Source organism: Bos indicus, chromosome X (assembly GCF_029378745.1).
Source record: "Bos indicus isolate NIAB-ARS_2022 breed Sahiwal x Tharparkar chromosome X, NIAB-ARS_B.indTharparkar_mat_pri_1.0, whole genome shotgun sequence".
In the NCBI taxonomy this organism is placed as follows: domain Eukaryota; kingdom Metazoa; phylum Chordata; class Mammalia; order Artiodactyla; family Bovidae; genus Bos; species Bos indicus.
The window spans coordinates 109,143,669-109,170,580 of NC_091789.1; positions in this window are offsets into that span (position 1 = coordinate 109,143,669).

Genomic DNA, 26,912 nt, shown 5'->3' on the forward strand with positions numbered 1-26,912 from the left:
CACAGAATAAGAAGAAAAAAAGAAAGGGTATGAGAAAATTTTTGAAGAGATTATAGTTGAAAATTTCCCCAAAATGGAAAAGAAAATAGTCAATCATGTCCAAGAGGCACAAAGAGTCCTATACAGGATGAATCCAAGGAGAAATATACCAAGACACATACTAATCAAACTAACAAAGGCTAAACACAAAGAAAGAATATTAAAAGCAGCAAGGGAGAAGCAACAAGTAACATACAAGGGAAACCCCATATGCTTAACAGCTGATCTTTCAGCAGAAATTCTGCAGGCCAGAAGGGAATGGCAGGATATATTTAAAGTACTGAAAGGGGAAAATCTACAACCAAGATTACTGTATGCAGCAAGGATCTCATTCAAAATTGATGGAGAAATGAAATTCTTTTCAGACAAGCAAAAGTTAAGAGAATTCAGTACCACCAAACCAGCCTTACAACAAATGTTAAGCTGACTTATATAGTCAAGAAATACAAGAGAAGAAAAAAGATCTACAAAATCAACCCCAAACAATTATAAAATGGCAAGAGGAACATATATATCAATAATTACTTTAAATGTAAATGGATTAAATGCTCCAACCAAAAGATACAGACTGGCTAAATGGATACAAAAACAACACCCATACATATGCTGTCTACAAGAAACCCACTTCAGACCTCAAGACAAATATAGACTGAAAGTGAGAAGATGGAAAAATATATTCCATGCAAATGGCAAGCAAAAGAAAGCTGGAGTAGAAATCCTTATATCAGACAACATAGACCTTAAAATAAAGATTACAAGAGATAAAGAAGGACACTACATACTTGGATTGGTCAGAAAGACATAACAATTGTAAATATCTATGCACCCAACATAGGAGCACCCCAATACATAAGACAAACACTAACAGACATAAAAGGAGCAATTGACAGTAACACAGTAATAGTAGGAGACTTTAACATCCCATTCACACCAATGGACAGATCATCAAAACAGAAAATTAATAAGGAAACACAAGTCATAAATTATACATTAGATGAGATGGATCTCATTGATATCTGCAAGACATTCCATCCAAATGCAGAGGAATACATCTTCTTCTCAAGTGCATGTGAAACATTCTCCAGAACAGACCACATCTTGGGTCACAAATCAAACCTCAGTAAATTTAAGAAAATTGAAATTGTATCAAACATCTTCTCTGACCACAATGCTATGGGACTAGATATCAATTACAAGAAAAAACACTGTAAGAAACACAAACACATGGAAATTAAACAACGCATTTCTAAATAACCAACAGGTTACTGAAGAAATCAAAAGGGAAATCAAAATATTTCTAGAAACAAATGACAATGAAAACACAACAACTCAAAACCTACGGGACGCAGAAAAAGCAATTCTAAGAGGGAAGTTTATAGCAATACAATCCTACCTAAAGAAACAAGAAAAACATTGAATAGACAACATAACTTTACACCTAAGCAACTGGAGAAACATAAGAAAAAAAAACAAAAATTAATAGAAGGAAAGAAATCATAAATATCTGAGCAGAAATAAATGAAAAAGAAATGAAAGAAACAATAGTAAAGGTTAGTAAAACTAAAAGCTGGTTCTTTGAGAAGATAAACAAAATTGACAAACCCTTAGCCAGACTCATCAAGAAAAAAAGAGAGAAGAATCAAATCAACAAAATTAGAAATGAAAAAGGAGAGGTTACAAAAGACAATGCAGAAATACAAAGGAATATAAGAGGCTATTATGAACAACTATATGGCAATAAAATAGATAACCTGGAAGAAATGGACAGATTCTTAGAAAAGTTCAATCTTCCAAGACTGAATCAGGAAAAAATAGAAATTGTGAACAACACAATTATAAGCACTAAAATTGAAGTTGTGATAAAAAAAAAATCTCCCAAAAACCAAAAGCCCAGGACCAGATGGCTTCACAGGAGAATTCTATCAAATAAATGCCTATCCTTCTAAAACTCTTTCAAAAAATTGCAGAGGAAGAAACATTTCCAAACTCATTCCATGAGGCCACCATCACCCTGATACCAAAACCAGACAAAGACAACACACAAAAAAGAAAACTATAGGCCAATATCACTGATTAACATAGATGAAAAAATCCTCAACAAAATTTTAGCAAACAGAATTCAGCAACACATCAAAAAGCTCATACACCATGATCAAGTTGGATTTATTCCAGGGATGCAAGGATTCCTCAATATACAGAAATCAATCAATGTGATATACCATATTAACAAATTGAAAAATAAAAACCATATGATCATCTCAATAGATGCACAAAAAGCCTTTGACAAAATTCAGCACCCATTTATGATTAAAACTCTTCAAAAAATGGGCATAAAAAGAACCTACCTCAACATAGTAAAGGCCATATATGATAAGCCTACAGAAAACATTATTCTTAATGGCGAAAAACTGAAAGTATTCCCCCTAAGATCAGGAACAACACAAGGGTGTCCACTTTCAACACTATTATTCAACATAGTTCTGGAAGTCCTAGCTACAGCAATCAGAGAAGAAAAAGAAATAAAATGAGTCCAGATCAGAAAAGAAGAAGTAAAGCTCTTGCTGTTTGCAGATGACATGATACTGTACATAGAAAACCATAAAGAGAGTGTCAGAAAATTACTAGAGCTAATCAGTGAATTTAGCAAAGTTGCAGGATACAAAATCAATACACATAAATTGCTTGCATTTCTATATATTAACAATGAAAAATCAGAAAGAGCAATGAAGGAATCAATCCCATTCACCATTGCAACAAAAAGAATTAAATATCTAGGAATAAACTTACCTAAGGAGACAAAAGTACTGTACACAGAAAATTATAAGACACTAATGAAAGAAACCAAAGACGACATAAACAGATGGAGACATATTCCATGTTCCTAGGTAGGAAGAATCAATATTGTGAAAATAACTATACTACCAAATGCAATCTACAGATTTAATGCAATCCCTATCAAATTACCAACGACATTTTTCACAGGACTAGAAGAAAAAATTTCACAATTCATATGGAAACACAAAAGACCCTGAATAGCCAAAGCAGTCTTGAGAAAGAAGAATGCAGCTGGAGGAATCAAGCTTCCTGACTTCAGGTTATACCACAAAGCTACAGTCACCAAAAAAGTATAGTACTGGCACAAAAACAGAAATATAGACCAATGGAACAAGATAGAAAGCCCAGAAATAAACCCATGCACCTATGGATACCTTATTTTTGACAAAGTAGGCAAGAATATACAATGGGGCAAAGACAGCTTCTTCAATAAATGGTTCTAGGAAAACTGGACAGCTATGTGTAAAAGAATGAAATTAGAACACTTCCTAACACCACACACAAAGACAAACTCAAAATGGATTAAAGACCTAAATGTAAGACCAGAAACTATAAAACACTAAGAGGAAAATGTAGGTAGAACACTCAATGACATAAATCAAAGCAAGATCCTCTATGACCCAGCTCCTAGAGTAACAGAAATAAAAACAGAAGTAAACAAGTGGGAACTGATTAAACTTAAAAGCTTTTGCACAGCAAAGGAAACTATAAGTGAGGTGAAAAGACAACCCTCAGAATGGGAGAAAATAATAGCAAATGAAACAACTGACAAAGGATTCATTTCCAAAATATACAAGCAGCTCATACAACTCAATACCAGAAAAACAAACAACCCCCCAAAAAAGTGGGAAAAAGACCTAAACAGAAATGTCTCCAAAGAAGACATACAGATGGCTAACAAATACATGAAAAGATGTTCAACATCGCTCAATATTAGAGAAATGCAAATCAAAACTACAATGAGATATCACCTCACACCAGTCAGAATGGTGGTCATCAAAAAGTCTACAAACAATAAATGTCGGAAAGGGTGTGGAGAAAAGGGAACACTCTTGCACTGTTGGTGGGAATGTAAATTGATAAAGCCACTATAAAAGATGGTATGGAGATTGCTTTAAAAACTAGGAATAAAACCACCATATGACCCAGCAATCCCACTTCTAGGCATATACCCTTAGGAAACCAAAATTGAAAGAGATACCTGTATCCCATTGTTCACTGCAGCACTATTTACAATAGCTAGAACATGGAAGCAACCTAGATGTCCATCAACAGATGAATGGATAAAGAAGTTGTGGTATATATACACAGTAGAATATTACTCAGCCATAAAAAGGAGGAAAGCATCTGAGTCAATTCTAATGAGGTGGATGAACTTAGAATCTATTATACAGAGTGAAGTGAGTCAGAAAGAGAAAGATAAATACCATATTCTGACACATATATATGGAATCTAGAAAAATGGTACTGAAGATTTTATTTACAGGGCAACAGTGGAGAAACAGACATAGAGAATAGACTTATCGACATGGGGAGAGGGGAGGAGAGGGTGAGATTTATGGAAAGAGTAACATGGAAACTTACATTATCAAAATAGATAGCCAATGGGAATTTATTGTATGGCTCAGGAAACTCAGACAGGGGCTCTGTTCAACCTAGAGGGGTGGGATGGGGAGGGAAATGGGAGGGAGCTTCAAAAGGGAGGGGATATATGTATACTTATGGCTGATTCATTTTGAGGTCTGACAGAAAATAGCAAAATTCTGTAAAGCAATTATCCTTCAATAAAAAATAAATTAAAAAAAAATTTTTTAAAGATATGAGGCAGGGCATGGGCAGCATATGCTACTGACTCTAGCCCCCTTGTTTTTCTGTGTATCCACTTCAGACACTCAACAAATGTTTGTTGTCTGGCTGACTTTGCATCCTGCATTACCATATCCTACACTCCACAAAAACTAGTAATTTTTTCTTCTGCTCAAAGGCCATGAATTTGACCACTCAGTTCTCAATTCTTAATGCTTATGTACAAAAGAAGAAGATAAGAAATCCATAAGGGATTGAAGTGTAGGAAATACAACACTGGAACTCTTCATTTGAACACCACTGTCTACTGCCACCATTTCCCTTCGTTACAGATAAGGTCTCTGAGATTTTCTTTGTTCTCCCTATTGCAAATGTTTACCAAGAGCAATCACCTGCACTACCATGGGAATTGAAATGGTGGTAGGAAAAATGACAGTGTCTTGCCTTCCTCTTCAGGCCCTTACTAACAGGCAGTCCTGGCAAGACAAATGCTTCTCAATAGCTTGAAAAGTATAAATCTCAGACAGAACAAGTTCATATGAAGGAGAAGGAAGGTGTAAGCTTGTGCCAGCTCCATGTTTAATCAGCAGCACCAAAGATGGCGGGTACAAAGATGGCCACACCTACATTATTCCCAAACAGAGGCCCAGTGACCAGTGCTCACCCCACTGTCCCCAGGCCACCATTGCCATATGATACCAGCTGCTATGACCATCATCTCTGCCAGAACACTGACCTCCCTCCCCTGGGACCTACTGTGTCCTTCGGGTAATCCTTCCCCTCACAAGTGCCTGTTTCAGCTAATCCTCAGCATCTGTGGAAAACAACACATAAAGGTCAGTCCCCCCATGGCTCTGGCTTATATTCTCTTCTGTTACAAGGAAATATAGTATTAAAAACACTGAACAGAAGAGACAGATAAAGCAAGACTGGGAGAGTGGGAAGATGGTTTGTGGGAAGAGAGAGAAAGAGAACAATGTCTTGGATTGTACTGAAACACACACATGCACGTACATGCACACACACGCACACACACACACACACACACATGCAAACAAATATTCTCAGAACTCTTCCATGGTACAAGGATGATGTTGCCTCACAGGCAACAAATAGGCCACTTGAATTCAGTTTCTGTGAGAAGCCAAAGCACTGTGGAATTTTTTTCATTGGGATACTAGGTTCTCTTTTTTACAAAACTGTACAGCTATCATATTTGGGTAACTGATGAACCCACCTCTCCTACAACTCCTGCATTTGCAGGCAGGTTCTTTACCACTAGCACCACCTGGGAAGCCTGACATGAAAATAACTGTGCACAAAGCACCAGGTGGCAGACATTCCGACCCCTTGCAGGAGGGAGGAGGGACTATTGCCTTAGCTGTTGGTAGTGCTATCAGAAGGTGGCTGGTTTTCAGCTGTCAGCCCTCTTTGAGAAATGCCTCTGCTAAAGTAAACTACCTCGCCCATGGCCATGATTACTTTTAGGGTAGCCTGCATCAAATGTTTGATCAGCGCACAGACATAAAGGCTGAACCCGCTGGCTCCAACTCAAGACAACTCCAAGGGAGCAGCAAGGCTCAGAGCTCCCCCAGGAGATGGGTGTAGACTTCAATCAAGGCTACATTGCAGCTTGATGCCCTCCTCTGTTCATTTCTGCTTCTTTAACCTTCCTTCCATTGTTGCTGACCCCAAGGGCTCTACCCCATAAACTTCCTGCATGTTAATTTCCATCTCATAATCTGCTTCTTGGGGAACCCAATCTGTAACAGGGGCTTAAAACCCTCCTAATCTGACAAAGAGTAGATTATATATAATAAAAAATCACTTTCTGCCCATCTTATTGGACTGTGCTGCTTTGGAAATTATTAATATATGGCCCTGATCTCTTAGTCAAAATGGTTGATTAATTAAAGGACCCTACTTCTCAACGATGTTGGCATAAAAAAGCAGGGCTGAGAGCAAGTCTAGTGTGCAAGCGGAAAGAGGCAATAAAATAAAATCACACTTTTTTTCACATTCTTCCCTTTTCACATCAATACAGATAATAATAATAGCAACAGCAAACAAGATGTATTAAGTGCTTACTGTGGGCCAGACATCGTTCTAAACACTTTGCATTATTTCATTTAAATTTCACAGCAACTATTTGAAATACATTCCATTATTACCTCCAATATGCAAATGAAAAAACTAAGGCATAAGTTGCTCTATTGCATTAGTTGTGCAATAGAAAAATTGCACAACTCTCATAAGTGATACAGCCTGGATTTGTATCCAGGCAGCTGTATTTGAGAACTCAAACTCTTATTGATTACAATATAGCTGCCCCCCCACCACTGAAAAAGTGATTGTTTATTGAATGCCTTCCTTCCTGAATGTTACTCCGGTGAATTGTCCTGGAGTATAATAACCTCCCAAATGACAAAGGTACAACTGGGGTTGGCATTGAAAAAGTGAAAGATTCTCAAGACTGGGTTACAAACTTTAGCCAGTCAGGTAGTTACAGACATCATCAGATTATTGAGCTGTCAGCTGACAGGTCATTTAAGACTATATTTGAAAATAGACTTCCATTTCCCATGTGAATTTTTGGTATATAACTTGAAAGGAATTCAAACAACCTAGTAAAATTGATCCAAAAACCCCTCTCCTTAATATTATTTATGACTGATATTATTTTTAAAAATAGGAATAAAATCATGCTAAGTGCCATTTCATTCCAGCAATTTGAAAAAATTGTCCATAGATACATGAAATATTTTTGAAGATCCCCATTTGCTTTATTAGAAAATGTATTTTCAATAAAATTTTATTTTTTATGTTTAATGGTTATCAGAATTTGTAATATATTTGTATTATTTTAATAAGTTGGGAACAACTAAGCTTTATAACAATGACTCAACCCAGAAGACATTTTTAAACACTTAGTGCTTGTAGTAAAAGGAAATAAATACAATAATGATGGTAATTTATATATATTTTATTGTAGAGAGTATAGTACAGTGATTAATAAAATTCTCTCAACCACACAAATAAACTACATAAAAATAAAATCCTGTGAAGGAAGCAGAATGCAACAGGAGTTCAATGAGATAAAGGCAGGATGTAGAACTTCTGTTAAAGAAGAGCATGTTTGTATATTTTTTAAAAAAGTGATAGCTGGTTTCCTCAGTGTGTATGCCCAGCAGTGGGATTGCTGGATCATAAGGCAGTTCTATTTCCAGTTTTTTAAGGAATCTCCACACTGTTCTCCATAGTGGCTGTACTAGTTTGCATTCCCACCAACAGTGTAAGAGGGTTCCCTTTTCTCCACACCCTCTCCAGCAGTTATTGCTTGTAGACTTTTGGATCACAGCCATTCTGACTGGTGTGAAATGGTACCTCATAGTGGTTTTGATTTGCATTTCTCTGATAATGAGTGATGTTGAGCATCTTTTCATGTGTTTGTTAGCCATCTGTATGTCTTCTTTGGAGAAATGTCTATTTAGTTCTTTGGCCCATTTTTTGATTGGGTCATTTATTTTTCTGGAGCTGAGCTGTAGGAGTTGCTTGTATATTTTTGAGATTAGTCAGTTGCAAGGGAAAGAGACACGTGTACCCCAATGTTCATTGCAGCACTGTTTATAATAGCCAGGACATGGAAGCAACCTAGATGCCCATCAGCAGATGAATGGATAAGAAAGCTGTGGTACATATACACAATGGAGTATTACTCAGCCATTAAAAAGAATACATTTGAATCCATTCTAATGAGATGGATGAAACTGGAACCTATTATACAGAGTGAAGTAATCCAGAAAGAAAAACACCAATACAGTATACTAACGCATATATATGGAATTTAGAAAGATGGTAACAATAACCCTGTGTACGAGACAGCAAAAGAGACACTGATGTATAGATCAGTCTTATGGATTCTGTGGGAGAGGGAGAGGGTGGGGAGATTTGGGAGAATGGCATTGAAACATGTATAATATCATGTATGAAACGAGTCACCAGTCCAGGTTTGATGCACGATACTGGATGCTTGTGGCTGGTGCACTGGCACGACCCAGAGGGAGGGTATGGGGAGGGAGGAGGGTTCAGGATGGGGAACACATGTATACCTGTGGCGGATTCATTTTGATATTTGGCAAAACTAATACAATATTGTAAAGTTTAAAAATAAAATAAAATTTAATTAAAAAAAAGAAAACTAAAAAAAAAAAATGATAGCTGATACAGAATCACTATGACATTTAGATTCCTTTGGATAATTCTGCTATAGATTGAATAATCCCAATTCACTTCAGTTCAGTTCAGTTCAGTTCAGTCGCTCAGTCATGTCCGACTCTTTTCGACCCCATGAATCGCAGCACGCCAGGCCTCCCTGTCCATCACCAACTCCCGGAGTTCACTCAGACTCATGTCCATCGAGTCAGTGATGCCATCCAGCCATCTCATCCTCTGTCGTCCCCTTCTCCTCCTGCCCCCAATCCCTCCCAGCATCAGAGTCTTTTCCAGTGAGTCAACTCTTCACATGAGGTGGCCAAAGTACTGGAGTTTCAGCTTCAGCATCATTTCCTCCAAAGAAATCCCAGGGCTGATCTCCTTCAGAATGGACTGGTTGCATCTCCCTGCAGTCCAAGGGACTCTCAAGAGTCTTCTCCAACACCACAGTTCAAAAGCATCAATTCTTCGGCACTCAGCCTTCTTCACAGTCCAACTCTCACATCCATACATGACCACAGGAAAAACCATAGCCTTGACCAGACGGACCTTTGTTGGCAAAGTAATGTCTCTGCTTTTGAATATGCTATCTAGGTTGCTCATAACTTTCCTTCCAAGGAGTAAGCGTCTTTTAATTTCATGGCTGCAGTCACCATCTGCAGTGATTTTGGAGCCCAGAAAAACAAAATCTGACACTGTTTCCACTGTTTCCCCATCTATTTCCCATGAAGTGATGGGACCGGATGCCATGATTTTCGTTTCCTGAATGTTGAGTTTTAAGCCAACTTTTTCACTCTCCTCTTTCACTTTCATCAAGAAGCTTTTTAGTTCCTCTTCACTTTCTGCCATAAGGGTGGTGTCATCTGCATATCTGAGGTTATTGATATTTCTCCCGGCAATCTTGATTCCAGCTTGTGTTTCTTCCAGTCCAGCATTTCTCATTATGTACTCTGCATATAAATTAAATAAGCAGGGTGATAATATACAGCCTTGACATACTCCTTTTCCTATTTGGAACCAGTCTGTTGTTCCATGTCCAGTTCTTGAAACCTAATTCACAGTGTGATGGTATTTGGAGTGGGTCGTTTGGGAGATGATTAGGTCATGAAGGCAGAACCATCATGAATGAAATCTGTGCCCTTATGGAGGTTCCAGAGAGCTCCGTCCTCCCTTCTCCATGTGAGGTCACAGCAAAATTGTGGCCATCTATGAACCAGGAAGGGGTTTCCGTGGTGGCTCAGTAGTAAAGAATCTGCCTTCAGTGCAGGAGATGCGGGTTTGATCTCTGGATCAGGAAGATCCCCTGGGGGAGGGCATGGCAACCCACACCAGTACTCCTGCCTGGAGAGTCCCATGGACAGAGGAGCCTGGAATGTTCCAGTCCATAGAGTCACAAAGAATCAGACATGACTGAAGCGACTTAGCAGCAGCATGAACCAGGAAGTGGGACGTCACCAGACACCAAATCTGCTGGCATCTTGATCTTAGACGTCCCAGCTTCCCAAACTGTGAGAAATAAATGTCTGTTGTTTATAAGCCTCTCAGTCTATGCTATTTTGTTATAGCAGCCCAAATGGACTCAGGTTAATATAAGAGCTTTATTTTTAAATGTCAATATTTATAATATGCCACAAATCACATCCTTTACAGCTATTTAGTTTTAAGATTTACAAATTTAAATGTCAACTGAAAAATGTCCTAGGGGCTACATAGCTTTCAGTGAAATTACTGTTATCTTAGGAGGTATGCAAAAGTAAAAATGTTGGAAGCCCATTTGCCAGGAACAGAGGTCTGGAATGGGGGCAGGCAGTGGGCATCTTAGCCTCATAGGCCAGCTTGTTTCATTTCCCAGGATCTAAAAAAATGAATTGCCTTTGTGGCATTTCTCCTTCATAGAGGATCTGGAAAAGGTTCTGTTTTGAAGGGACTCTTATAGAGGGAAAATGTTTGGTTTAAAGTCAGTATAAAAGGACGAATGATCAGTAGTGTTCTGAGTAGGAAGGTGAATGCAGTCAAACACCCTAGAAATATGCAGAGCATGAGCAGCTTGTGTTCTGCTCAATAGGTCTTGTGCCTTAGCACAGAGCTACTTAAAGGAGCATCTTTCTGTTTTAGACAACGGTTCTGGGTGGGTTAGCAGGAGCCAGGATTAGGTCCCTGCCCATGTAAGGAGTGTCATAAACAGAAAACTTCCCAGGCATGCAGCTGTCTGCATTCCTGAAGACATTGATTTGGCATGCTTCTGCAGATGAAAGAAACCAGCAAAACGTTGCAATGCCTCTGAAGAGGTATATAAAATAAATCAGCAATTATTTCTATTTTTGTTCCAAATGCAAGGTGTTCCCAGCTGGGACACTATGTGCAGCTCTGTTCACAGCACTCAAAAGTACATAAAGGATCAGGAGGAGGTGCAAGGAAACAAAATGCCCCAGGTGGTGTGGTGAAACAGGATCCTAAATGAGCAACTCCTCGAAGAAGGTGAAGTTGACAAGTAATCCTTAGGCTGGTCAATTTTAGCCATAACAATGGAGCAAAACTTTATTGGTTATTCTGTCATTCAGCACTGACAAGAGTTTGAGTATTAGCTCTAACAGCAGGGCATTAACATTGGAGCAGGTTCTTAGCCCTCTGGTGAATGAGTGACCTCTAAGCCTACCCCCAAATATATGATTCTTACTTTGATTTTTTTAAGGTTCATGAGTTTTACTAATGGAAAACCAGCTCCCCCATCTTTTTTTTTTTTTTTTAATATAATCGCTTTACAATCCCAAAGGAAATCAACCCTGAATATTCATTGGAAGGACTGATGGTGAAGCTGAAACTCAATACTTTCGCCACCTGATACAAAGAGCTGACTCATTGGAAAAGACCCTGATGCTGGGAAAGACGGAAGGTAGGAGGAGAAGGCCACAATAGAGGATGAGATGGTTGGATGGCATCACTGACTCAATGGACGTGAGTTTGAGCAAACCCCGGGAGATAGTGAAGGACAGGGAAGTCTGGTGTGCTGCAGTCCACGGGGTCGCAAAAAGTGGGACATGATTTAGTGACTGAGCAATAATTGCATTACAATGCTGTGTTAGTTTCTGCTTTCCAACATTGTGAACCAGCCATATGTATACATATATTCCCTCCCTCTTGAACCACCCTCCCATTCCATCCCTCTAGGTCATCACAGAGCACTAAGCTGAGTTTCCTGTGCTATACTCAATGGAGTATGTCATTCCATAAAAGGAATGAAATTGAGCCAGTTGAAGTGATATGGATGAACCTAGAGCCTGTCACACAGAGTGAAGGAAGTCAGAAGAGAAAAAGAAATATCATACATTAATTATAACACATCTATATGGAATCTAGAGAAACGGTACTGATAAACCTATTTGCAGGGCAGGCATTGAGGCACAGACAGAGAGAACAGACTTGTGGACACCAAGGGGAAGGAGAGCAGGGGATGAATTGAGAGAGTAGCATGGACATATATACACTACCATGTGTAAAATAGATTACTTAGGTTTATGAAAGAACACTGAGTACATCTGTATTGGGGTTGTGCACATTTAAATTCCTACTGTTTATAACAGTTTCAAACAAGTTCTGATGACTCCAGGATCCTATAGTACGGCTCCTGAGGCTGAGTGTTTCCCAGGATTTCAGTAAAACAGCTCTAAGCTTTTCTTCCTTATAGCTTTTCATTCTTAAGTATCAGCCATGAACTAAGTGCTGGCCAGGCTGGGCAAGCCCAGGCATAGGACTGCTCTGGGTCTAACTGGAACTGCCTCTTCCCTGCATTGTCTGAGACTCTCCTACTCGGTCATCAAGAGGAAAATGGAAAGCTGTAAGAAACTGTGCTGAGTTACAAAACCCTGGGAATAGCCTCTGGAGTGCTGCTCTGGAATTCTTGAACAGCATTTGTCATCTCAGTGGTGAGAGGCACCCTTCCTGCCTCTAGCCAATGGTGTATTGGAGCTGGTTTATATCAGATTAGCTGGTTGACAGCATGTTGGAAGCTGGCAATTGGCCATAGTGGAAGTATTTATATCATGAAAACTGTCAAATGTTACAAATCAGGCCTTTTTTTTTTTTGAGAGAGAGAGAGAGCCAGTTGTTACACATTTATCAGAACAGGGCAGATCCACCGAAGAAGAGACCACTGTGTACTCGACAGCAAGATTGAAGGTTCCAGTGAATCTGTAGAGGCTGTTAATATCCCAACAACAGCTAAGCAGGAACCATAGAGACTAGAGGGCCAGAGGGGCAGAAGTGGCAGCCAAGGCCCCCTGGGGAGTAGAGTCGTAGTCAGGAGGAGAGATTATCTGTGGTCCCCCTGGTTAGTCCCAGGAATTCCTGTTGGACAAGGGAAGTGGATATTTTGCAGGACTTGAAGCCCTTAAGGCTTCCCAGGTGGTGCCAGTGGTAAAGAACCAGCCTGCCAATGCAGGAGACACAGGAGACGTACGTTCAATCATTGGGTCGGGAATACATCCTGGAGGAGGGCATGGCAACCCACTCCAGTATTCTTGTCTGGAAAATCCCATAAACAGGTGCCTAACGGGCTACAGTCTGTGGAGTTGCAGAGCTGGACACGACTGAAGCAACTTAGCATACACACACGAAGGCTTTAAATGAAACTGGGGCATGGGTGGGGAGGCAAGCAAGAGCAAATGAAATCTGCATTCACCTTATTAATGTAACACAAGGTGTTAAGAAAAAAATATCTAAACCTTGGGGAAAAGGTCCTTTTAATGTCATATTCAGGCAAGCTTACTAAGCATTGTTTACTTATCTACAGGAATGTACCTCTGTTTGACTTGGCTGTTTACTGTTAATCACTGGCTCAGATTGTGTGAAGTTACATGTTAACTTGCAGATCTTTTCCAGTAACAATGCAAATGATTTCTATCCACCTGAAAAGGAAATCCCAATGGTTATGGTGATTTATTGTCCTATAGGACATAAATCAGTTTTGTTATCTAATAGCAATTTATTTTAATATCCTTTTAAAATGCCTATAAATGCTCAGGCCCCCAAAAATGCTCTTTCAATCAGCCTTTGCCATGTTACCATTCTCTCATTCAGTTCAGTTCAGTTCAGTCGCTCAGTTGTGTCTGAATCTTTGCGACCCCATGAACCACAGCATGCCAGGCCTCCCTGTCCATCACCAACTCCCGGAATCTACCCAAACCCATGTCCATTGAGTCAGTGATGCCATCCAACCATTTCATCCTCTGTCATCCCCTTCTCCTGCCCTCAATCCTTCCCAGCATCAGGGTCTTTTCAAATGAGTCAGCTCTTCGCATCAGGTGGCCAAAATATTGGAGTTTCGGCTTCAACATCAGTTCTTCCACTGAACACCCAGGACTGATTTCCTTTAGGATGAACTGGTTGGATCTCCTTGCAGTCCAAGGGATTCTCAAGAGTCTTCTCCAACACCACAGTTCAAAAGCATCAATTCTTCAGTGCTCAGCTTTCTTTATAGTCCAACTCTCACATCCATACATGACTACTGGAAAAACCATAGCCTTGAGTGTATAAATCTTCAACATGTGTTCATACTACATGCCTGTGAGTTGCACTTCTAACTTTTTGAAAATTAAACTTTGGCAGCATAACTAGGCTTTGGTAAGGTAAAAGAAGTTCATCTCAGCTGATCCTAGGGATAAATATAATTTGGAGCCTTGTCATGGAGAATTGCAATGGGCATAGTCTGACAAATTGATACAATTTCTGCTCTTTATAATCCTATGTTGGTGGACCAGCTCCCCAAGGAATACAGAAGACATTGGCTAGGCTTGGTGGGATTATAAAGTTGCCATAAATCATTAGTCCTGTAGACAGACTATCTCTCCCCAAACACAAGTATTGATGTCTTCAGTATCATAAAGCTTAAATCTGTAAGGGGAAAAGATTCATGCGCATTTGAATTGTTAAGCTGTCATCTGGTTTGTGTCTGGAAATGCCTTGAATGATGGTGTCTCACATAACCTCTAAAAGCAATCACTCTTTATAAACGGATTTGCTTGACTACAGAAGCCCAGAGAAAAATCTCCATTATTCCACAATTCTGCCATAATGTTTGGGACACTCAGAAATCACAGGCAATGGAGAAGCAAAGCTGGTGACAACAGAACGGTGCTGTGCCCATCCTGCAACTCTTTCTACAGGCTATTGACGAGGATGGATGGCTTTCACTGTAATCTGCTAAAGCCTACTCCATGTACGAAAGTGTCTAGCACTTATGTTCAGTGTTTTCCTTCTTCACAAGCATCCCGAGGCGTGACAAACAGTGACAGAAGCCCTGAAAAAGCATTGCATTCAGACCTGGGTGACAGCAAGTCCCAGTTCACATGCTCTTGAGATCCTACTTAATACAGAGCACAATATTTTGTGTAGAATACTGACAAGAATCTCGCCTCACATACACCTTCAACAACAGCCCAGTCCTGTGGAAAAGCTTGACCTGTCAGTTTGGTTCCCTGCAGCATCTATCTCACACAGAAAGCTGGTTCAGTCTCTTTTTGTGCAAGAAGTTGGGCTTTCTCTCCTTTTAAATTTTTTTTACAAACATTTTGAGACCAAACTACTGTGTGCAAGAATACACTGTGACAAGAGATATGCCCTTGATCCCCCTTGGGCTGGTGAACTCAGGAGCCCTGAGTTGGACTAGGGGAGTGGCCTGATGAGCACACAGTTCTTGGCATGTTGACCCACTATGCATGTGTCGTCACTCAGTCGTGTCTGACTGTTCGCGACCTCATGAGGCTGTAGCCTGCCAGGCTTCTCTGTCCATGGGATTTCCCAGGCAAGAATACTGGAGCAAGTTACCATTTCTTCCTCCAGAGGATCTTCCTGACCCAGGCAAGGATCAAATCCACATCTCCTGTGTCTCCTGCATTGCAGGTGGGTTCTTTACCCACTGAGCTATTGGGAAGCCCACGTTGGCCCAGAGAGAATGGAGAATAATAAGTTTTCTTGGTATCTCAACTGTTAGGCTAGATGGCTAGATGAAAGGGTTTTTTTATTTTATTTTTTAACTTTACAATATTGTATTGGTTTTGCCATATATCAACATGATCCGCCACAGGTATACACGTGTTCCCCATCCTGAACCCTCTGAAAACCTACAAAGTCAGAGAAGCTACTTTACCAAGACTCCCCCAGAGCTTTCTGAACTGATTACCTCTGCCACCCAAAATATCTACCTGACATGACCCTGAACACACACACCAGCAGTGCCCAGGGCCCAATCAAGAAATGCAAACAGCTGTCAGGATCCTAGTGAGCATAAGCAACTGAATTGGGCAGATCTGGGTAAGAATATCACATAATGCATTGCAGAGTGATGTATGAATCATTAGATTACCATTGACTATAAGTCCTCACTATTTCAAAGGATAATTGGGAATAAGTGGTCTGTCCTTACACCTGAAATTGCAGCACAAATTTAAAAAGAAGCCATTCAAAACCCATTAAAAATCACGGTAGTCATTGGGAGAAGCATAGTGATAGTAGATTAATCTAGAAATAAGAAAAAATCACGTGAAATAGTTGCTTCTACAGCAAAGAAACGCTTTCCTTTTTATTTGTGTGATGTCTGGTCCAGTTGCCACATAAAGGAATAAAATATCTAAAAGTTATTAATAAAGTACTGTGTGCTACTTTAAATTCAATGCATAACCTCAACTGAAAATTTATTTGCACCATAATTTATGATAAAATCTAGATGATAGGATTTTTTTTCCCTCCCTCAAAGACTGACACAATAATGGAATCTTAATTTAGGTTTCATCCTTGGCTCAATCAGTTCCTTAATACCTGGATTTGGTACTTCAATACAAAATATCTCAGTTTAATTTCATTCTTATGATATTTGTCCCCAGACTTTGCACTTTTCAGCCATATTTAAAATCGCATACAAATCCACAAGTCAGCAAATGACCTCCTTTTGATTAAAAAAAAAAATGCTTTGTTTCCTGCTATGGAAAAACAAGGATAAGCATTTAATTCACTGTGAATACAGACAATAAGAATGGGTTTTTGAAACATTATCACATTTCTATCCCACTCTGTACATTTTTATTAAAGATTAAAGTTAATACACTAGTTATATTAATATAAAGTTTGCTCATATTTTTTTCAGTGAATGGTGTTTTTGATAATAAATTAATAAATGGAATCGAGAAGGATTATCTACTTCATTCTGAAGATCTAAGAAACTTCCAATAAAGATTTCTGGATTGAATGTATGGACCCAAAAGTGTTCTGTTAAGAAACGAGCAATAAGAATTTAAAGGGAGCCTGTTACTTTTGGAAGGAGGGAAATAGTCATTTCTTGGTTGTATGACCTCAGTACATTTTTCCACAGCTAGCTGCCGTCTTTTTCAACAAACTTGAAACTTGTCATAATTTCCTATATTTTCTTAAGGAAAAAAAAGTCATCAGTGTGGGCAGTACATTTTTCAAAGGTCAGATGCGTTTTCTACAGATTGAACTGTGCCATTATTTCCAGATAATTTTGAAATTAACACACTTTGGCTGGACCAGGGCACACCATTAAAAAGGTTTTATTTTTAAAATCCTGTAGAATAGATCACCCTTTGTTTATCAACTTGTTTACTTGGCCTTCAGCCCATCTCCTCAGTGTTTTGAAAAGAGATAAAAAAGAGAGATGTCCATCAGCATACAAATGGACAAGAAAGCTGTGGTACATATACACATGGAATATCACTCAGCTATTAAAAAGAATGCGTTTGAGTCAGTTCTAATGAGGTGGATGAAACTGGAGCCTATTATACAGGGTGAAGTAAGTCAGAAAAAAAAAAAAACACCAATACAGAATATTAATGCATATATATGGAATTTAGAAAGATGGTAACAATGACCCTATATGCAAGACAGCAAAAGAGACACAGATATAAAGAACAGATTTTTGGACTCTGTGGGAGAAGGCAAGGGTGGGATGATTTGAGAGAATAGCATTGAAACATGTATATTACCATATGTGAAATAGATCACCAGCCCAAGTTCAATGCATGAAACAGGGCACTCAAAGATGGTGCACTAGGACAACCCTGAGGGATGGGAAGGGGAGGGAGGTGGGAAGGAGGTTCAGGATGGAGGAAACATGTACACCCATGACTGATTCATGTCAATGTATGGCAAAACCACTACAATATTGTAATTACCCTCCAATTAAGATAAATTAATTTTTTTTAAAAGAGAAATGAAGTCAGTGGCTTCAAAAATCTTTACCAATATTTGGAGAAGATTCATTTAACCATTTAAGACAAACATCAAAGAAGCAAATATTTTTGAATATGAGAACAGGTTTTACGTTCAGTGAAAATTATAAGAGAAAAAATTCACCTTTTTCTCCACTTAGCAATTTTTGGATTGCTTGTTTAAATGAGGGCTTCCCTGATAGCTCAGTTGGTAAAGAATCCACCTACAATGCAGGAGACCCTGGTTTGATTCCTGGGTCAGGAAGATCCACTTGAGAAGGGATAGGCTACTCACTCAAGACGAAAGCAAAAAGTCTATGGGAACCAAAATGAAAAAGGCATACTAAGTGAAAATTTATGGAAAAGTTGAAATATAACATATAGAAAATTAATTATGATATTTTACTTATTAAAAAATCATATTTTTTCAAATTTCACAAAAATTGGTGTGTAGAAATAAGAGCAACATGTAGAATTAGACAATGAGGAGGAGGAAGGAATTTTGAAAACTCTAAAAAAGAGCATCTTGTTTGTTAACATAGAGAAAAACATGTTTGCATAAAATAAAAATCACCATTTGCCATTTACTAGCACTCACCCCAGAGAAGGCAATGGCAACCCACTCCAGTACTCTTGCCTGGAAAATCCCATGGACGGAGGAGCCTGGTGGGCTGCAGTCCAGGGGGTCGCTAAGAGTCGGACACGACTGAGCGACTTCACTCTCACTTTTCACTTTCCTGCATTGGAGAAGGAAAAGGCAACCCACTCCAGTGTTCTTGCCTGGAGAATCCCAGGGACGGGGAAGCCTCGTGGGCTGACGTCTATGGGGTCACACAGAGTCGGACACGACTGAAGTGACTTAGCAGCAGCAGCAGCACTGACCCCAACCTTGAAGGTAGAGCTATAAAATATTAATAATTTCTGTATATAAAATATAGATTGATGAGCAAGTGAAAATTGAAATTGATAAACTACATATGGATGCGTGCTTAGTCGCTCAGTCATGTCCGACTCTTTGCAACCCTTTGGACTGTAGCCCTCCAGGCTCCACTGTCATTGGGATTTTTCAGGCAAGAATACTGGAGTGGGTTGCCATTTCCTCCTCCAAGACACCTTTCTGACCAGGGATCAAACCTGTGTCTTCTGTCTTCTGGATTGCAGGCCAATTCTTTACCCTCTGAACCATTGGGTGGGAAAGCCCACAAGTGGACATCACCTAGATTAAAGTACATATTTCATCAAATAGTGGTCTAGAAAATGGTATCAATCAAAGATTTTCACTTGAAGAGAAAGACAAATGTTTTATTCATTTCAAGGATATTACCTAAGATAACTTTTATAATATATATGGGAGGCTTTCTGGGATATTAAAATACATAAATATTAAATAAATCATTCATTTAACAAACATTTGCTGCTACTGCTAAGTCACTTCAGTCGTGTCTGACTCTGTGCAACCCCATAGATGGCAGCCCACCAGACTTCCCCATCCCTGGGATTCTCCAGGCAAGAACACTGGAGTGGGTTGCCATTTTCTTCTCCAAACAAACATTTATTAGGTACCAATTTTGTACCAGGGTATCATAATTTTTAAAGAATATGACATGATACATTAACTAGCTCAATTCAAATGCTACTTCAAATCCTTCTCAAAAGGAGGCTGTAAATAAATAAATACACATCCTTGAGAGATCATTTTTAATGACAGCAGGTTTCTATTTGGTTTAAGGTCAGAATCAGAAAACTTTCATAAAAGGGTCCAGGAAAATTCCCAAGGCATCATATCACTGAAATGGCACCTTCTGTAAGCTACCAGGACAACAAGTCGTTTCTTTTATGTTTTGCTTTGGGTTCCACCCTGAAGCAGACCCTGAGACAAGCATTCAAGGAGAAGGAGTTTACTTGGGAGGCGATTCCACCAAAAACTGATATGGAAGTAGACAGTTGAAATGGGGGAAGGGAGGGACACCAGTACCAGGCTCATCACACTAGCTACCATTGTGCAGAGCTGCTCTAAAATTCTAGGAGCCAGCATAGGATGTATGCCTCCGAGTCACCCCACCTAAGGAGGGAGGGGGCTAGTGTCTTTATACATCTACTCTCATCAGTCCTGACTGGACAATGAAGATGAGAAAGGAAATTTGAAAACTCTAAAAAAAGAGCATCTAACTTTAGTATAGACGTTCCTTACCTCCTCCCCAGCACACCTGCTGGCCTAACCTGCTCAGCAGATGGACAAAAGTAGGTCTGGGCAGCAAGAGGAAGCCTCCAGGTAAAGAAATGCCAGTTCTGGCTGGCCAGAAGTTCAGCCCACCAGCATGCGCTGAGGTGGGGTGTTAGTCTCTGAGAGCTGCCATAACAACTAACCACAAATGAGGTGGCTGACACACAGAGGCTGATTCTCTCACAGTTCTGGAGTCCAAAAATCTGTAATCAAGGTGTCTTTGGGGACACATTCCTTCCGAAGACTCTGCAGAGGATTCTTTCTCCCCCTTCTGGTTTCTGGTGGGTCCACATGGCCTTTGGCCTTCCTTGGGTTGTGGTTATATCACTCCAGTTTCTTCTGTCTTAACATCACCTTCTCTACTGTGTCTCTGAGTCTTCTCCCCTTCTCTTCTCTTCTAAGGATATTTGTCTTTGGATTTAGGGGTATGTGTCAGTTGCTCAGTCATGTCCGACTCTTTTCGACCCCATGGACTATAGTCCACCAGGCTCCTTCATCCATGGGATTTCCCAGGCAAGAATACTGAAGTGGGCTGCCATTTCCTTGTCCAGGGGATCTTCCCAAACCAGGGATCGAACCCTGGTCTCCCACACTGCAGGCAGACTTCTTTACCATCTGAGCCACCAGGAAACTTTGGATTTAGGACCCACCCTATATCCAAGATGATCTCATTTCAGGATCCTTAATTTGATTATACCTGCAAAGACTATTTCCAAATAAGGCCGCATTCACATATCCTGGGGGTTAGGATATGGACAGGTCTTTTAGGGGACCATAACCCATCACAGGTGATATGGGGCAGGGGATATGAGCAGGACCTCAACAGTGTCTGCTGCAAACTAGTGATTCTTAACCATCACCATCAACTTGTTCTGTGCCCTCTCATTCCTGGCCCATCAGCACAAAACACTCACCCAAGACCAGCTTTCAGTTACTTTGTGTGCTGTATCAGCTGCCAACATTTTTCCCCTTCCTCTACATATTTCCAGGTGGCACAGTGGTAAAGAATATGCCTGCCAATGCAGGAGATGCCAGAGATGCAGGTTCTGTCCCTGGGTCAGAAAGATCTCCTGGAGGAGGAAATGGCAACCCACTCCAGTATTCTTGCCTGGAGAATCCCATGGACAGAGAAGCCTAGCAGGCTACAGTCCATGCGGTCTCAAAGAGTAAGACATGACTGAGCACATACACACATGCACACACACACATCATATACAGAACTGTGGATTTATTGGTTATATATCAGACATAAATTGATCCATAGGAGTTGTAACCAAAACAAGCAGGGATGGAATGCCCCTCACACTTACAACAAATCTTTCTGTGAACAAAACATGGTGCATATATGGATATATAGTCACTGTATAAAGGCAATACTTTAAAATTCTTTCAATAAAAGGTAAGGTTTGGAATGAAAAACTTAAGCTGCAATGTCACAAAACAATTTAACTGAAACCCCCAGAGTTTCACACTTATGATTGCAACAAGTCAGGAGAACTGTCAAGCCGCATGCAATGGGTGAAACATTAATTGGGGCCTGTGCCTTGCATATTAGAGTATGTTTCTCCAGGTCTGCCATAGCCTGGAAGTTGAAAACAATTCCCTCAGCAAGTGACACAGCTCGCAAGCAAATCCAGAACACTTCCACTGCTGTTCACGAGCAGGTGTCTGTCAGTTTTTGGTGGGTGTTGAATTACTTTGCTTCCAGATCAAAAGGGTTGGTTTCATGATTATGTTTCTGCTGCTCACTTGTCTGGTAAGATTTTCAAAAAGGTCCTTTTGAAGGGCAGCAGGGAAGAATCCTGAGTTGAGTAGCACTCTGAGAGGCAACACAGACTGAGTACGCTGAGAACATGAGGGAAATTCTGAGAAGTGGGTTGTGGGATAGAGTGAGATGGAGAGGAGCATGCCCAGAGAGGAAGCCATAGGCAGGGGCCCACTGATACACCATCCCTGACCCTGTGCCAGGCTGGCAGCCCATTCAGCCACTTCTGCAATTGCCATTTGTCCAAAGCATTTCATCCTGGCACATCTGGTTGAAAGTGGAGAAGCTGTGAGGGGAGGACTCTCATAAGACAGAATGTACCATTTAATGACTCAAAAGTGGGACTCCGTCAATTCCAAACATAAAGCACATAATGTGCATTCATTCATTCAGGTACTCAATCTCTCTGTGTGTGCTCAGTTGCTCAGTCATGTCCGACTCTTTGAGACCCCATGAACTGCAGCCTGCCAGACTCTTCTGTCCATGGGATTCTCCAGGCAGGAATACTAGAGTGGATTTCCATTTCCTACTCCAGGGGATCTTACCCACTCAGGGAGTGAACCCATGTCCTTGCATTGGCAGGTGGATTTTTTTTCTTTACTACTGAGCCACCTGGGAAGCCCCTTTCAATGTATTGAATGACAGGCAATATACAAGATGCCTGAGTCTTAAGATCCTAAGAGCACCTAAGATCCCTGTGAGTCCTATTTTCACCTGTTTTCCATGAGTTTGGTCACACTATCTCAGTCTATGTATTTGTTGACTAAGGACAGAAACTTCTGTTCTCTTTCCAGAAAGATTTTAAAAACCATGATGACACCGTATTTAAGGCCCTCATAATTACCCTATGTTATATTAAGTCTAGATGCAATATTAAGTAGATTATAGAACCCTGCCACAATTCAACAGTAGATTCAATGCAATCCCTAAAAGCTACCAATGGTATTTTTCACAGAACTAGAACAAATGATTTCACAATTTGTGGGGAAACACAAAAAAACTCAAAAAGCCAAAGCAATCTTGAGAAAGAAGAATGGAACTGGAGGAATCACCCTGTCTGACTTCAGACTATACAACAAAGCTACAATCATCAAGACACTATGTAACTGGCACAAAGACAGAAATATAGATCAATGGAACAAAATAGAAAGCCCAGAGATAAATCTATGTACCTATGGACACCTTATCTTTGACAAAGGAGGCAAAAATATACAATGGAGAAAAGACCATCTCTTTAACAAGTGGTGCTGGGAAAACTGGTCGACCACTTGTAAAAGAATGAAACTAGAACACTTTCTAACACCATACACAAAAATAAACTCAAAATGGACTAAAGATCTAAATGTAACCCAGAAACTATAAAACTCCTAGAGGAAAACATAGGCAAAACACTCTCTGACATGAATCACAGCAAGATCTTCTATGACCCACCTCCCAGAGTAATGGAAATAAAAACAAAAATAAACAAATGGGACCTAATTAAACTTAAAAGCTTTTGCACAACAAAGGAAACTATAAGCAAGGTGAAAAGACAGCCTTCAGAATGGGAGAAAATAATAGCAAACAAAGAAACTGACAAAGAATTAATCTCAAAAATATATAAACAGCTCATGCAGCTCAATACCAGAAAAATAAATGACCCAATCAAAAAATGGGCCAAAGAACTAAACAGACACTTCTACAAAGAAGACATACAGATGGCTAACAAACACATGAAAAAATGCTCAACATCACTCATTATCAGAGAAATGCAAATCAAAACCACAATGAGGTACCATCTCACTCTGGTCAGAATGGCTGCTATCCAAAAGTCTGCAAACAATAAATGCTGGAGAGGGTGTGGAGAAAAGGGAACCCTCTTACACTGTTGGTGGGAATGCAAACTAGTACAGCCTCTATGGAGAACAGTGTGGAGATTCCTTAAAACACTGGAAATAGAACTGCCATATGACCCAGCAATCCCACTGCTGGGCATACACACCGAGGAAACCAGAATTGAAAGAGACATGTGTACCCCAATGTTCATCGCAGCACTGTTTATAATAGCCAGAACATGGAAGCAACCTAGATGTCCATCAGCAGATGAATGGATAAGAAAGCTGTGGTGCATATACACATGGAATATCACTCAGTTATTAAAAAGAAAGCATTTGAGTTGGCTCTAATGAGGTGGATGAAACTGGAGCCTATTATACAGAGTGAACTAAGTCAGAAAGAAAAACACCAATACAGTATATTAATGCCTATATATGGAATTTAGAAAGATGATAACAATGACCCTATCTGTGAGACAGCAAAAGAGACACAGATACAAAGAACACATTTTTGGACTCTGTGGGAGAAGGCAAGGGTGGGATGATTTGAGAGAATAACATTGAAACATGTATATTACCATTTGTAAACTATATCACCAGTCCAAGTTTGATACATGAAACAGGGCACTCAAAGCTGGTGCACCTGGACAACCCAGAGGGATGGGATGGGGAGGGAGATGGGAGGGGGTTTCAGGACTGGGGGACACATGTACACCCATGGCTGATTCATGTCAATGTATTGCAAAAACCACCACAATATTATAAAGTAATAGCCTCCAATTAAAATAGATAAATTAATTAATTTTTAATAAGGAAATGAAAATTGCAAGCTAAAATTTAATTGTTTTTAACATGTTTGTTTAAAGCAAGAGGAATGAAGGTTTAAAAATAATATCTATTCTTCCAGGAAGCTGGGACTTCCATTTAGTAAAAGATGATTTAAGTGCTGTGGAGTACTTCACAAGTGAAAAGTTATGCAGCAAAATGCCTTTAACCACGAATCTGAAGGATGAATTATAACCTCTTTTGGTTTAATCACTCTGCCAATTGCCCTCAGGCTAGACACTTAAGGATGACGGAAACTTTTCAGTCTCCATCTAAAGTAATAAGCATGCAGACATCAGTGCCAGAAAGGCAATAAAATCTAGACTTCTGGAAGGTGAGGCAGAAGTTCAAAGTTTTGCAGTCTCTCCAACCCCTTCCCCCAGAAATTTCTCTTTGCCTCTGAGTTATCTAGTAGTTTTTTAAATGTAATGGGCAAAGAAATTACTTGGTAAGCTGATTAGAAGTATAATCTTAGACACCACTCCTGCCAATTTGGGTTTAGTCATTCTAAGTTAGGATCCAGGAAATCTACCTTATTGATAAGCAATCTCAAATAATTCTGTTGCATGGGAGTCTGCTGATCACATTCTGAGAAACAGTGATCCAGGGGAAATTCATCCTGAATTTGCTACTTTTGCCCTAACAGCATGGTGATAGCAAAGCTATTTTCTTGACTTTTCAAATTTTTAATGATTTAATGAACACTTATTTTATGCCAGGCATTTTGCTAAGAATTACACTAGCTGAGATTCACATCGGTATGTCTTTTTTTTTTTTTTTTTTTTTTAGGGCACCCTTTAGTTCTCATAAGTATCTTGGATTTCACTAGAGAAGAAATCTTGAGTTTTATTGACCTGAAGATTTAGAGGACAGAGTTCAGACCTTACAGAACAATTGGGAATTGAGGAGGGAGAAATTCGAGAAAAGAGGGAGCTGCAAAGAGGGAAGCCACAAAATATGCATACAAAGTGCAAGTGAAAGTGAACATTGCTTAGTTGTGTCCTACTCTTTGCATGGACTATAGAGTCCATGGAATTCTCCATGCCAAAATACTGGAGTGGGTAGCCTTTCCCTTCTCCAGGGGATCTTCCCAACCCAGGGATCAAACCCAGGTCTCCCACAATACAGGTGGATTCTTTACCGGCTGAGCCACAAGGGAAGCCCAAATATGCATACAAATACTCCTCAAATCTATGACTGACTTCTGAATTATAAAACATGGAATAAGAGTCCAAGGAGTCTAAAAAAGAAATGATAGCTAAAAAGCTGAAAAACTGAATAGCAATTTTAACAACTGCCCACTGCAGAGGAGAGTTTGGAGTTTAGGTAATCTCAGGTTAGAAAGACAAGTCACAAACTTAAACACTTCAATCTTTCCATTGCAATTTCATCAGGGCCACATCTTTATAAGAAATGCCACATGCCAGGATTAGGGGATTCATCCAAGGGCAAAAAAGCAAAACTAAAATGAGTCAGTGAGTGAAAGTCACTCAGTCGTGTCCAACTCCTTGTGACCCCATGAACTGCAGCCCACCAGGCTCTACTCTGTCCATGGGATTCTCCAGGCAAGAATACTGGAGTGGGTTGCCATTACCTTCTCCAGGGGATCTTTCCAAACCAGGGAGTAAACCTTCCTTAATGAGATCCAAAACCAAATTTCCAAAAGATTAAGGTGACCCATCAGTAATTTAGCCATCAACTAAAACAAAACTCAACACTCTTCAGAGTAAGACAAGAGAATCCAGAATCTCTGTAATGCATCATGTACTACACAAGAAAAAAAATTGGATTTGTAAGTGTAAAAAAATAAGAAGATGTGAAAAAAAATCAGTCACTATAAACAGACCCATAGGTGATCTAGATGTTGTGATTAACAGACAAGGATTTTTAAATCACTATGATAAACGTGTTAAAGAATTTACAGGGGAAAATTGAGTAAATGGTAGAGGAATAAGGGGTTTGGGGAGAGATTCTCAAACTATACTAAACAACAAAGACCAAGAGCATGAAATAAAAATTCTAGAACTAAAAAAATTTAATATCAAAATTAAAAATTCACTCAATGACTTTGACAGTAGATTGTACCAACAGAATAAAGAATCAGTAAAATTGAGGACAGGACAATAAAATCAACCAAAGTGAAGCACAGAGTGAGCAAAATTTTGAAAAAGGAT